We start from the raw sequence: 13,928 nt of genomic DNA, 5'->3' as shown, positions 1-13,928 counted from the left end.
CTCCCCCTTCCTTCGTCCTCGTCCCCGCTCCTTCAGCAAGCCCCTCTTCCCCATGCCGTCGGTCCCCTCCTCTTCTGTGTCTCCCCTCGTTGGTCGTTGCCTCATGTCACAGAGGAGTTACAGCCAGGTCGCCGCAGTTGCCCCGTCCGCCTCAGATTTGAAGCATGAGGACGGAGGCGGCCACCTGCCGCCGGCTCGGACATGGGAGGATAGGGAAGGGGAGGGTGAGCTCATGGCCACATGAGGGAGGGAGGGAGGAAGATGATTCGTGGGCGGGCCTGGTGAGGCCTTCCCCGCCGGCCTCTTCTTCTTCCTCGCGCTGCTGCCATCTCCCTTGTCGTCCTCGTCGACTCCTGCATCGCTCTTCTTGGCTGCCACTCCTTGTCAGCCGCATCCTCGCCTAGCTGGAAGAAGCCGACGGAGGCCGACCGTCTGCAGCCACGACATATGATGCAGGTGCTCCTCGCCCCTGGCTCTTGCCCTCCTCCTCTCTCTCTCTCTCTCTCTCTCTCTCTCTCTCTCTCTCTCTCTCTCTCTCTCTCTCTCTCTCTCTCTCTCTTCTCTCCTGGTTTTAGGCATTTCTCAACCATTTGGTATGGTATATGGGAGATCCATTCAATTAATCATTTTATATGACTACAGATTACTTGTGATGTTCTGCACAATCAACCTGGGAAGTGATAGGGCTGCCTTCCATTTTCTTGCTGGAATGTAGCACTGATATTGTGGTCAGTTCAGGTGATTATAAATTATCCTCATGCTCTTTTTCAGTTTCCTCGGTTATTATTGGCAGCACCCAGGATGTTATGATATCTTGTTCTGATAACAAGCTAGGAATTTTCAGAATAGGATTTTAATCAGTCAATGTTTCTTCATTTCATCTAGAAAATTGGAAGTGTTAGGATCTTTTTAAGTTTTGGGTCTGCTGCCCCAACTCTGTCGTGCCCCAGGCCTAGCCAGGCGACAGCGGACTGCAAAGAAGCCCTGGGAGGAGGACCCCGACTCGGATGACGACCCCGCTTGCTTCTTCGACTTGTGGACCAACTCCACTTATGGCTTATCCAAGGTATCTCATTATGCAGCTTCACTCTCACTGATGTGTCTCGTGCAGGAAAAACGAAGCTACCTAGCACCTGCTCTTATTTTCTTATGCCTATATGGTGTTTGTGCAGATTCTTATTTGTATGTGCCTACATGGAATGCAGATTTCTTATTTATCTGAATGAGTGAGCATTTCATTTAGCTTGTTTCTATCCATGAGTAACAATTTTTTGGAAGCATGGACGTATTTAGCAACTACTTTTCATCTACCCTTTGCTCACTTTCTGATGTGCTAGGAAATATTCACTTCGGCTATCAAGATCCTGTTAGAAACTTTGATAGATCAAAAGTGAAAGGAGTAGTTGCACGCTTATTATTAAGATAAAGGATAGCTCCACAAAAATGGTTTTGGAGGTCTATTTTAGCAAACTCCTCATTTTGGTTCTGAAGTTGTTTTCCCTTTTCAGTTTTCAGTGGAGGATCTGGTTCGGCAGATCAGTTGAACTTGGTCAATGCTGTTGGAGGAAGGAAATATAATGAGGTGTTGACTCAGGAACTGTAGGAAGAAACATGATAGAGTCCAGTAGACGGCTCGTAGAAGGGTTAGTGAATGTTTTATTCTCATTCGTTGGATATAACATTTTGCTCGAGTTTTGAGAATTATATTTGTATGTATGCAGGTTGGAGCTGAAAAAAATATAACATTAGCTTTAGAACTGGTTGCCTATGCTGAAGAAGTCCACATTGGCATTTTCACCCCGCTATTGTAGGATTTATGATATGTCTGAAAAAAGGGAATTTTACCTTGTCATGTACGTGTACATTTCTTGTTATAGATCTTACCTGCTCAATGAAGTGCAACAAAGCAAACAAATATTATTTATATAGCTATCTGCAATGCACGGTTAGGGTTGTCTCTTTCTACAGGATATTCTTTGTGTGTATATGATCGCAGAAGAAAGAGGATTGAGGAAATGTAGATGCGGCTTTGTGAGCATCTACCGAGGTTGTCAGATAGCACTTCTATCTGAAGTCTTGTGGATTAGAGATGAAGGATGATGGGTTTGGCAACGATGTTTGTTGTTTTATTTTTCTGCTTAGTATTTGTTTCAGATATAAACTATTCTGGTTATGATTTCTACACTGCGTAGTGTTGCTTGGTTATTATGAAATTTAAAGCTAACTTACACACACCTCTTTTCACCATGAACAGATATATATGCACCTGCTTTTGGGTATTAGTATTTCCCTTTCTCTGTTATTAAGAATGTGGCCCTAATATGGAGAAAGACGTCGATCTTCTCTCGAAGACCACAAGGTTGATGTCTTCTGTTGATCAATTTTGCTGACTCAAAATGATACTTCATTCATTTTGTTGTAACGATCACCTTTGCCAGGCCAGTTGTTCTCGAAGGTACTTAACATTGCCACTTATATATATTTATGGTCCATATGTACATAATGTGTCACAGCCCTAGAGTTTGTTTGCAAGTAGTTGCATAATCATCCATGCATCATGTCTAAATTTATTGGAAACCTGAAATGGGGGTGATCAAACCCTAGCACTTTAAAAATCCAAATAGGTCCAGCTTTAAAAAATGCATTCAATGAACCAGAAATGCTCTTCATTAATGTCTGGTATTTTTGGCAAGGGCTTAGACCCAAACCAAAAATAATGAACATTTTTAAAGAATAATTTCTGGCACTGAATTTAAATCATATTTTATTTCAATTTGGAATTATATTCCTAATATATGGAATACATTTCAAATAACCCTGAGTTATTTTATGTACATCTGGCCTAGTCCAAAGTATGTGCATAAAAACAATCAGAGTAGTTTGGCACTGTTTTAGTTCATGTGAATTTGCAAACAGTGGCAAATATTAAACAAAAACAGAAAAACAGAATTGAAACAGAAAGAAAGGAAAGAAGCAGAAACTTACTTGGCCTCACTGTGCAGCCCACCTAGTCGGCCCAGCTGTGGCCCAGCACCGTAGAGAGCCCAGCCCACCACCCCACCACGTTGTCTTCCTCCTGCCAGTAGGAGCAGCTCGCTGTCGCGCGCGCGCTCTCGCCCCTGGCCACCTCCTGCTTCCTCCCCGGACCTTCTAGCGACGCCACGGAGACGCCCCGTGGCCCCTCGCTCCTCTTCATCACTCTCTGCTCTCTCCCTCGCCCTCTATTCCTTCCCCGAGCGCGACCGAACGCAGTCGTCGCCGCCGACGAGGTCCACCACGGCCACCGGCCACCCCACGCCTCACCGACGCGCCCAGAAGCTCCGCCACTTCGTCCTCGATCTCCTCACCGAGCCACGCCCCGCCGGACGCCCTCGAACGCCAGCCACGCCGTCTTCTTCAACCTCGGTCCGCCGAGATCGCCATCGCCGCCCCGCTTGCTCCGGCCCCTCCCCGAGCTCGCCGACCAGCCCTACACGATCCCCGTGAGCTTCTACACCGTGTCCCCCTTGTCTCCGCGACGTTTGCTAGCTCTAGTCGCCGTTTCGCCGATGACCGAAACCCGCCGCCGCCTGTGACCGCTGCCGACGTGCCTCCGGCCACCTAGCGGCCCGGCCGTCATGCTTAGCTCCCTCCCCGCGCTGCGTAGAGCATGTAGGTGCCTCGCACGAGCCTCCCCGGCCACCGTAGCGTCGACCCCGAGCTCGCCCGAGCTCCTGCGACCGCCAATGTCGACGCCGGTGACGACTCCGGCCATCTCAGGCCCAGTCGCTGCCATTACTCGACGCGGACGAGCGCCCGCGTCACGTAGACGCCCTCCGCCGGCCATTTGGTCGCCGGAGGAGGAAACCCACAGCTTACCGCCGCGTCTCGCCTCGCCGGCGTCAAGTCGCCGGCAGGTGTTGACCTAGTTGACCCGGGTTTGACCCCGCTAACCAGGGGGTTTGACCTCCCCTGACTCACTGACTTGTGGGACCCAGGCCGCTAACCAAACTCGGTTAATGTTAGTTTAATGCTAACTAAATTTAGTTAGCTTAACTAACCACTAACAGACGGGACCCACAGGTCAGGGTTGACCTGGACCGTCGCCTTTGACCTGCTGACGTCACCATGACATCATGCTGATGCAGTAACTTATTTTCTGGATTTATTCTTTTACAGGAAATTCCAGAAAATAGCCAAAACTTCTAAAAATCATAGAAAATCAACCGTAGCTCAGAATGAAATAATTTATATATGAAAATTATTAAAAAAATTCAAGGAATCTGTTTATGGCATTTTTATGCATGTTAGAACAACTTATGGCTGCTGTTTAGGCCAATTCATATAAATGGAATTTAAACTCTCACATATGGAGTTTGAATTTGAACCTAGGGTTCAAACCAACTCCATTTAACATGTTGCTAGTTGCATTAGCTCGAACCACAGCATATTGACATGTCATGATCATGCATCATATTGTGCATTGCATTGATTGTGTTTCTTTCTCTGCTGCCGGTATTTGTCCCCTCTCGATAGACGTGGTTTCGACGATGAGATCGATGACACTGATGAGGAACTATATTATCTCCAGGAGTGCCAGGCAAGCAAAACCCCCTTGTTCATTCCGATACAATCCCACTCTCTCGCTCCTGCTCTCTTTTACTGCATTAGGACAACACGATTCCTCTGTTACTTGCTGCGGTAGTTGAACCTCTTATCCTCTGCATGACCTGTCATTGCCACAGTAAATAGATGGAACCCACTAGCATGAGTAGGAGTTGTTTGAGCCCTGATGTGCCTACTCATTCATGCTTGTTTGTCATGCCTGCTACTGCTTAGAGTTGAGTCAGGTCTGATTCATCGGGGATGAATCGGAGGTGTGTAAACATGTCCTACTGTTGAGAGCTAAGTGTGTGAACACGATTTGGTAAAGGTAGCGGTGAGAGGCCATGTAGGAGTACATGGTGGGTTGCCTCATTGAAACCGTCCTCAGGAACTAAGTTCTGTGTTTGTGATCCATGAAACAGTTACTACCACGCATTGGGCCTGAAACCAATGGACCCTCTCGGCTTCTTGATCACCCTTGTCCTCTGTTCAGGAGTTGCAACTAGTTTCTGGTGTTTATAGGATATGTGTTGGCGGCCGTGCGTAGCGCTGACCCTAGGGGTGGGCTATGATGCGGTAGATACACCGTGGCCGGGCATGCCGGGTGCCCGTTTGGTGTCTCGGAACCCTGTACACATCGTCCGGGGCCGTATGTGGAAACCTCGGCCAGACTCCCTGCGGATGGAACCTGGATAGGCGATAAACCTGGACTAGAGACTTGAGTGTTTAGGTAGGCCGTGGCCGACACCCTCGTTGGGCTTCCGCTTGAAGGTTGCCGAGTACATGTCGTGTAAATGACGGTAAGTGGTGAGAGCGTGTGTGAAGTACACCCCTGCAGGGTTATCATCATCTATTCGAATAGCCGTGCCCGCGGTAATGGACTTTTGAGTTGCCTATAACAGTTCATAGACAAGTGAAAGTGGATACTCTAAAACTCGCAAGATAAGTGTGAGTGCTATGGATGGCCTTCTCGTAGGGAGACGGGAGCGGATTCATAGTGGTGTATTGATATGGTGAATATGTGGACTCGTGTGTGCCACCTCAAAAGAGTTGCTTGCAGTCGTAGTTCAGGTTAGCCACTGAGTCAAAGTTGGCCTGCTGCAGTCAAACTCCACCCCCCCCCTTGTTGATACCGATGCATATGTAGCTAGTTCTGATGTAAGTCTTGCTGAGTACCTTTGTACTCACGTTTGCTTAATTTATGTTTTGCAGAGAGAGATTTCAGTCTCGCTAGTAGTTCCGCATGGACTTCGACGTTAGCTTGATACCTCAGCTACGATCTTGTGCCCTCGGCAGGATCTGGTAGATGGTCAGGCTTCTTAGCCTTTTTCCATTTGTAGATGTCTGTACTCAGACATGTTAAGCTTCCGCATGTGCTTCATTTGTATGCTGTGATTGTTGGGTCATGAGACCCATGTTTGTAATATCTCGCTCCTCGGAGCTTAAGGAATAAATACTTGAGTTGTAGAGTTATGTTGTGATGCCATGTTGTATTTACACATATCGAGCATATTGTGTGTATGATTGAAATGCTTGGTATGTGTGGGATCCGACAATCTAGTTGTTTATCCTTGGCAGCCTCTCTTATGGGGAAATGTAGTCTAGTGCTTCCATGAGCCATAGTAGTCCGCTACAGCCCGGTTCACCGGAGTCCTGCTAGCCTAGCACTACTGCTCAGGACACTTGACTGGCCGGCATGTGTTTCACTACGTTCCTGTGTCTGTCCCTTCGGGGAAATGTCACGCGGTGACATCCGGAGTCCTGCCTAGCCTGCTACAGCCCGGGTTCCCGGAGTCCTGTTAGCCCAGTGCTACAGCCCGGATTCACACACTGCTGACCGACATGCTCGATGTGATTCATGTATGCCTGTTCCCTTAGGTTAGTGCCGCTTTGGGTTCACGACTAACCATGTCGGCCCGGGTTCTCTATCATACGGATGCTAGCGACACTATCATATACGTGAGCCAAAAGGCGCAAACGGTCCCGGGCCGTGGTAAGGCGACACCCGTGGGAATACCGTGCGTGAGGCCGCAAAGTGATATGAGGTGTTACCGGCTAGATCGATGTGACTTGGAATCGGGGTCCTGACATAATGCGTTTGTTTTGTGTTGATCGGATTCGATCTTGGTTAAGATTTTTATATTTTGCATTAAATTAGCTGCACTTGTGTATATATATATTACCTCTTATATGCGTTCTTTAGTCTTCTTGCTAGGATCGTTTGTAAACAGTGGCTGAAACAACACCTGATCCAGCTCACAAGGAGTTGTTTTCACTAAAATATAGGACCGGGAAATTGGGGAGGAGGACAATGAATATGCAAAAGGAGAGGTTGATGTCCATCTGAATGCAAAAAGGAGAGGTGCAAATTTGAGGATTAGCTTTTGTGGTTCTCGGTCTGCAAGGGAATAAGAGTTCTTGTACTGACCATTGTCTTTTTATGTATGCCAACTTTGCTTTGGTTATTTCCTGGAAGCAATAATGTCTTTCAACCTTCGTTATAATGCCAAGATGCCACTACTGGGCAAAAAGAGACATCTTTATTCACACCTACATTTTGGCACAAGACATGTTCAGCATAAGTCTAGGTGAGGTTTCTTATTCCTGCACACGATATTGCTATTAGGATCCGTTAAAAGGTTACTACAATGCCCACTAAAAGCCACCTCTTGATATACAGATGCACTAGGGTGATTGGAATTCAATAACATGGATTGTCTGTTAAATTAAATAAGTATCTGTGGTCATGGTACATAGACGAGCTAAGAGAATATTTCCTGTTCAAAAATAAGGTGATTGGAATGTCGGTTATGATCATCTCTCTCCATAGGATATTCTTTATGTTCTGCGTAAAAATTGATTGATTTTGGGTGAGGTACATGCATGGACTGAAATTTTCTTTTGTAGCATTTGTTCCATGCGAGACAAATAGCATGAACATGGAACAAATGCTTTGGTCAGCTATCTTAAACGTCCTTTTTTTGTTTCAATGATGCATGACCATAGTGTCACATGAAGCTTTATATTTGATCCTTGCCATACTACTACCATCTCAGAGCGTATGGAACTGATCCTTTTTGGGCACAATTTTCTTTATCTTTACATGTTTATTTAGTTCATTCATGTTTCTTTTCCAGTCGCAATGGTGGAGGATATATCCCCGCCATGAATGGATGTGTTTTACACTGAGATGGCGCGGGTCACTGATGAGGCAAGTGGCCGAGGTGAGCTCAGGAAGAGACGGTGGTACAAACTTAATTGACAAGCTCACAGGTAAAAAGGTGTGGTTTGAAGCGTTTTCCAATTTCTGTGGCTTTCCTTGTTAAGGCGTTGTTTGGATAAGAGGAATATAGAGAATGCAATCTACGTAAGCCAAGGAAACTGCCTAACCGTAAAAAATCTTGTTTGGCTCGTCCAACAACCCCGTGGATAGGGGAAACTCGTTTCCCAAAAACCCATAATTTCGGGTTTGTGGGAAAACTAGTATTACTCGTTTTTCCACAAACGCGATTAGCATATACTGATGCAACTGCCTTTCTCCGCCCCCGCCTATTCTTCAACAACCTCAGATGGCGCCAATTCTGCTTTTTGCGTCTCACCTCGCGCCCTTTTCACTGCCTATAAAAGACAGACTTTGTTTCCCGCATGTTATACACCCAGATCGCAAAGGGCTGGCTGTGATCCCTGTGACAGGCACTGGATGGGAGACGTTGACCGTGGATCTGAAGTTGGTCATCTTCAATAAGGCTCCACATCTCCTTCAGGCTTTTCGTGCATCGTCTTCCCACCTTCAATCAGTCTTCCCATCTTCAATCAGGTTCCATGGCTTCACCATCCTACACAGCAGTACGAATTTGTATTTGTAAATATTTTCATGGTACTGTTGATTGAATTAATCTATTTGGTATTGAACCCTATTTTGCATAAAACCTCTGATAATTTCATATGGGCAATTCCTAGGACATAGTAGATCCAACAACCTGGTAATCTATTAATCTAAATGATAACACGTACTGTTGAAGGAAAAATTAGAGGCAACTCTGATTAGGGAGTATCGTAAATATGAACATGTGGCACATAAGAGAATCAGATTGAACTATGAATGCCTATATAAATACTAAAATGATCTAACACCGAACCACAATTAGATTATTGATGACTATATATATCAAGTGCAGTAGTTAATTTTTCATGACAAGGATGCAGTTTAAAGCACACTGTAAGGATAATTTTCCATAAGTATCAATCATATTTATCAAGAATATATAGTGTGCAGTAAGAGCTGAAAGTGCGTTATATCGACTAGAGGGGGGGTGAATAGGCGATTTTTATGAAAGTCTTCAAAACGTGGAAGTTTCGAAGACAAACGATAGAGATAAACCTATTACCATGCAGCGGAAGGTAGACTACACTAGGCAAACCATAGTCAAGTATTCAATGAAGTGAAAGCACAATGACTAATAGCAGCTAGGTGGTAAGGATCAGGTAGGAAGATATTATGAAGCTGATCAAAACAAGCAGTCACTCCGTGAAGACAGAAGATAGTGCAATCATACAATGACTTCACCAGGACCAACAGTAAGTAAAGGGAAGGGAAGGATGAAACCAGTGACTCGTTGAAGACAATGATTTGTTGGACCAGTTCCAGTTGATGTGACAACTGTACGTCTGGTTAGGGCGGCTAGGTATTTAAACCTGAGGACACACAGTCCCGGACACCCAGTCCTGAACACGCAGCTCAGGACACCCAGTCCTCATCGTATTCCCCTTGAGCTAAGGTCACACAGACCTCGCCCAATCACTCTGGTAAGTCTTCAAGGTAGACTCCGAAACCTTCACAGACTTCGTTCACCGGCGATCCACAATGTATCTTGGATGCTCAGAACGCGACGCCTAACCGGCTGGAGGATTCACAGTTCTCAAGTGTAATAATTCTTCAGATCACACAGACAAGAAGACTTAAGTGATGCCTAACACTCTTTGGCTCTGGGTGGTTAGGGCTTTATCCTCGCAAAGAATTCTCTCTCAAAGGCTTCGAGGTGGGTTGCTCTCAAACGAAAAAAGCCGTACTCTAACTCTGAGCAGCCAACCGTTTATGGTTGTAGGGGGTGGGCTATTTATAGCCACTAGGCAACCCAACCTGATTTGTCCGAAATGACCCAGGGTCACTAAGGAACTGACACGTGTTCCAACGGTCATATTTCAAACACACACGGCAACTTTACTTGGGCTACAAGCAAAGCTGACTTGTCCGACTCTAGACAAGATTCGCTCTCATAGTCTTCACTCGAAGACATAGGTTTTGGTTAAGCATCACTTCAGTCATTCTGACTGGTTCTCTTGGACCCCACTTAACAGTACGGTGGTTCCTATGACTCAACAAAGAAGAAAAAGAACTACGAAAGACCTAAGTCTTCGAGCTCCATAGGCTTCATGCGATGTCTTCTCTTGTCATAGTCTTCAATGTGAATATCTTCATATACCACCTTTGACATCAATGTGTTGATACATTTTTAGGGGTCATCTCTGGTAGGAAAACCGAATCAATGAGGGACTTCTACCTATGTTATCCTGTAATTCTCGCAAACACATTAGTCCCTCAACTAGGTTTGTCGTCAATACTCCAAAACCAACTAGGGGTGGCACTAGATGCACTTACAATCTCCCCCTTTTTGGTGATTGATGACAAACTAGTTGAAGTTTTCAACGGGGAATATAATATGTGAAATTGTAAAAGGATAGGGAATTGTCTTCATAAGTTGTGAGGGCTCCCCCTGAAGATGTGCATATAAGTAATTTGTTTTTGGAATGCAAATGCACATGGCAGGTTGTGCTTGTGGAGATCCTCTTCAACTTATGATGACAATCCACTATGCATGTGAAGGTATGTGAAGATAATGACATGCATAATGGAAAATGGACGTCTGCAAAATGATCTAAGTGTGGAATTTATCATCGCACATGCGGAATTTATCATCGCATCACAAAGTGGCAAATAAGTAGCAGACGACCATCGAGTTTAGGTGTTACAACTCGAAGAATCAAAAGTATCAAAACAAGAGTTGTAAACACGAGGCAAAATATAAGGCAACCGCCCATGTGGACCCGCTTGAAGACTATCAAACTCATATGCTTCTCCCGCTTTTGTTAGTAAGGACCAAAAAGGTTTGAAGACATGGAGCATCTACGCGTTCCCATGAAGAGTAGGTGAAGCAGCAGGATCATCGGTGGTGTTCGGCGGTGCAGAAGAACTTGGAGCAGGGTCGAAGCATGCTGAAGGAGGTGGCGGTGAAGTAGCATTGTCTTCGTCCTCGATCACTCTGGCATTCACAGTGGCAGCAGAGGAAGAGAACTCAGAGTCTTCAAGAGATGGAGTTCGTCGCAGCACTTCCCTTCGAGGAGGTGTGGAGTCAAACTTGAAGCGTTCAGAGAAACCATCCTCTTGAAGATCATCTTCAGAGCACATAAGCGTCAGCCCTTTCCATGTGCGTCGAGAGGTTTCATGGGCAACAAAGGCATTCTTGGTGGCAAGATTGCGAATGCGGTTGACATCCACCAAGAGGCTTTGCATTTGGCGCTTCAGCCAGTCATGATGCCTATCCTGTTTCTGATGAAGAGCCACTAGAAGCTCTCGTTCATTGAGGACACGAGTGCGCTTCTTGGGTCGTTGGGCAATTGTGCTATCGGTGGCTTCAGTAAGGGCAGGATGTGGTGCACGTGTAGCTCCAGCCAAAGGATAAACACGAGTGACTGCTTCAACTCCGTCAATGTTTTGAGAAAAACTTTGATGCTCCGCATTCTGAAGACTAAGAGGCTCCTTGGCAGGCTCAGGATAAATGGCTTCAACGGACATATCCACATCAGGCAGAAAGATCCGATGATTGCGAGCAGATGGCTGATATGAGATAGCGGAGTGGAGTTTAATCAGCCGCATTATCCATGGAGCGTAGAACTTCAAGCCAAAAAGATCAGAGCCTGATGCAGCAAGTTCGCGGATGAAGAAGTCCTGTGCATTGAAGCATTTGCCATGAAGAATATAGAAGACCAAAGTCTTCATTGCACCTTCCAGCTTGGCGTGTGGAGAATGTCCTTTGATAGGCCAGAGAGTTCGCTGTATGATGTGATAAATAGTCCTTGGCAGATACTCAAGGTCTTCAACAAGAAACTCCTTAGGATATGCAGCATCTTTTGGCAATGGCTTCATCATACTGAGCATCTGACTCATATTTGGTTCAGGCTTCTGAAAGATGCTCTCCATAGCTTCACCGTGAAGCTGACAGCCAGGTTCGTAGAGATCGTCAGGAGTGGGCAGACCAGTGAGCTCAATGATATCAAAGGTTTTGGCTTCGTGATGAACATTTCCTGTCATCCACTCCAGGACCCAAGTCTTCGGATCTCTATTGTACCCACGGATGTGAAGTGTGGCATAGAATTGGAACAACAACTCTTCATTCCAGTGCTCTTGGTCGGTGACAAACGGCAACAAGCCAACCTCTTTGAAGCAATCCAGAGCTTCTTCCAAACAGGGCAGACCAGCTATTGCTTCGATGTCAAGACGCTTATGTGGGAAGATGCGACCTTGATTGTACATAATGCAAGAGTAATAGCTTCGCTGCGGATAGCTCCAGAACCAATTAGAAGATATTCTTTCTCTTGAGTAGGGGTTCCTGGAGCTATTGAAAAAAGTGTTGTCTGCTTTGAAGCCGTTGACATTGAAGGATCCAGGTGCTGATGCAGGACCTGGAAACCTGGGCAATCTTGGGATTGGCTTCTGTACCTGAGGCCTGTGCTCAACATGATAGTCAAACTGAGGACCAGCAGCAGGCGCAGGAACAGAAGCAGTAGCATCAGTGGCTTCGCTGACTTCTGGTGCTTGGGTTGGTGAAGGCTCCACATTGGCTTCAGTCATGAAAGCGTCAGTGGCGTCGGTGGCAGCCTCAAGATTCTCAACATCCACTTGATGAGCTGGAGGGTCGGTCATAGTCACGTTCTCCTCGAGAATAGCTTCTTGGTGAGACGGGGGTGTAGGAACTCTTGGGGTTTCTTCTTCATCGGCTGATGCAGCCGGAATGTCTTCAGCAGCTTTAGCTTCAGACTCGGAGACTGGAGGCCTTGGTCCTTTGTGAAGCCTGCGTAACCCTGGCGACGCCTGTGGAGTTGGAGTTGGCTGGGCCTCAAAGTCATCTTCCTCTTGTGCTTGTGGATGATCAGCCCATGATGCATCCTGAGCAATTGGCGTCAGAGGACGACCAATGCTGATGAGTTCGCTGTGCGTTAGCACAGGCGATGATACCTGTTGGTGCTCAATCTGAGGAAGAACTACATCAGCTTCAACATGGTCATGGTGACCAATGTCTTCAGCAGCGGTGGGATCAGCTGCTGGGAAGTCTTCAGCTCCATGAGCCTCTGATAAAGCAGGCTCATGGACAGTCAGTTGGCGCTCTTGATGTTCAGTGGCTGGGCGAACCATGGAGATGGGTTCAACAATCAAGGGCTCTGTGGGAGCAGCCCGTTCCTTCTTGGTCTTCCGCTTCTTCTTGGAGGGAGCAGTAGCAAAGGCTTCATGATGTTTCCTCTTTCTGGCTTCAGCCTCAGCAAGCCTCGTCTTCTTCAGTTCTGAAGCGGTTGACCTGGCCTTTGGCTTCGAGCCAGTCATGCTAGTTGGGAAGACAATGGGATCTGCTTCCTGCCTTGGTGCGTCGGGTTCGGCCATAGCGGGCTTCTTCTTTTTCTTTGCAGCCATCCTGGGGTCGATGCCAGGACACCCAAGGGCCTTGCGCTTCTCAGCCTCATTGTAGGCTTGCACACACTTGTCAGCCAGGCTCTTCATGCGCTCACGAGAACCTTGAGCTTCTTCACGCTTCTTGAGAAAGGCTTCTTTAAGCTCGTGCAGCATGATCTTGAAGTTCTTGACCTCTTGCACGCTAAGCTTGGCCATATGCTTCTTGAACTGAGCTTTCTCAAAGTCAATCTTCTGCTTCAGTTCGACGATGCGCTGAGCTAGAGCTTGCTCTGAAGCAATGGCGCCATGGAAGGCGACACTAAGACCAATGGGAAGTTGCAGGTCTTCAAAGCTGAGGTTGGGCGTTTCAAACCACTCATCAATGAAGTCGTCGATGATTGCCACGTCAAAGAGAGGCAAATTGTTGAAGATTTTTGCTTCTTCTTTGCTCTTGATCAGTTGCTCAAGAGCATCATCTACAAGATCTTCATCACTGGACAGATCAATGGCATCGTTGCGCAGAATAGCAGCAGCTGTCAGTTCTTGGCCGGTGTGTGGTAGAGGCATCTTGACCTTCTGGGGCTTGGAGATGCGTGACAAGTCTTTAGACTGCACACTGTCT

At 46.5% G+C, this 13,928-nt stretch overlaps 1 long non-coding RNA gene across 1 annotated transcript; it reads left to right on the top strand.

The window, feature by feature from the left end:
• The first annotated feature begins 235 nt into the window (after positions 1-235).
• Positions 236-7,831, top strand: LOC119332410. The gene is made up of 7 exons (XR_005160931.1): positions 236-456; positions 643-738; positions 886-1,066; positions 1,509-1,643; positions 1,722-2,455; positions 6,871-7,172; positions 7,722-7,831. It is a non-coding gene; the product is annotated as an uncharacterized LOC119332410 (long non-coding RNA).
• The last annotated feature ends 6,097 nt before the right edge of the window (positions 7,832-13,928 follow it).

The sequence above is a fragment of the Triticum dicoccoides genome, chromosome 7A (genome assembly GCF_002162155.2).
Source record: "Triticum dicoccoides isolate Atlit2015 ecotype Zavitan chromosome 7A, WEW_v2.0, whole genome shotgun sequence".
NCBI classification, from domain to species: Eukaryota; Viridiplantae; Streptophyta; class Magnoliopsida; order Poales; family Poaceae; genus Triticum; species Triticum dicoccoides.
The sequence above is the reverse complement of the archived record's forward strand: the minus strand, read 5'-3'. Positions and strand labels throughout refer to the sequence as shown.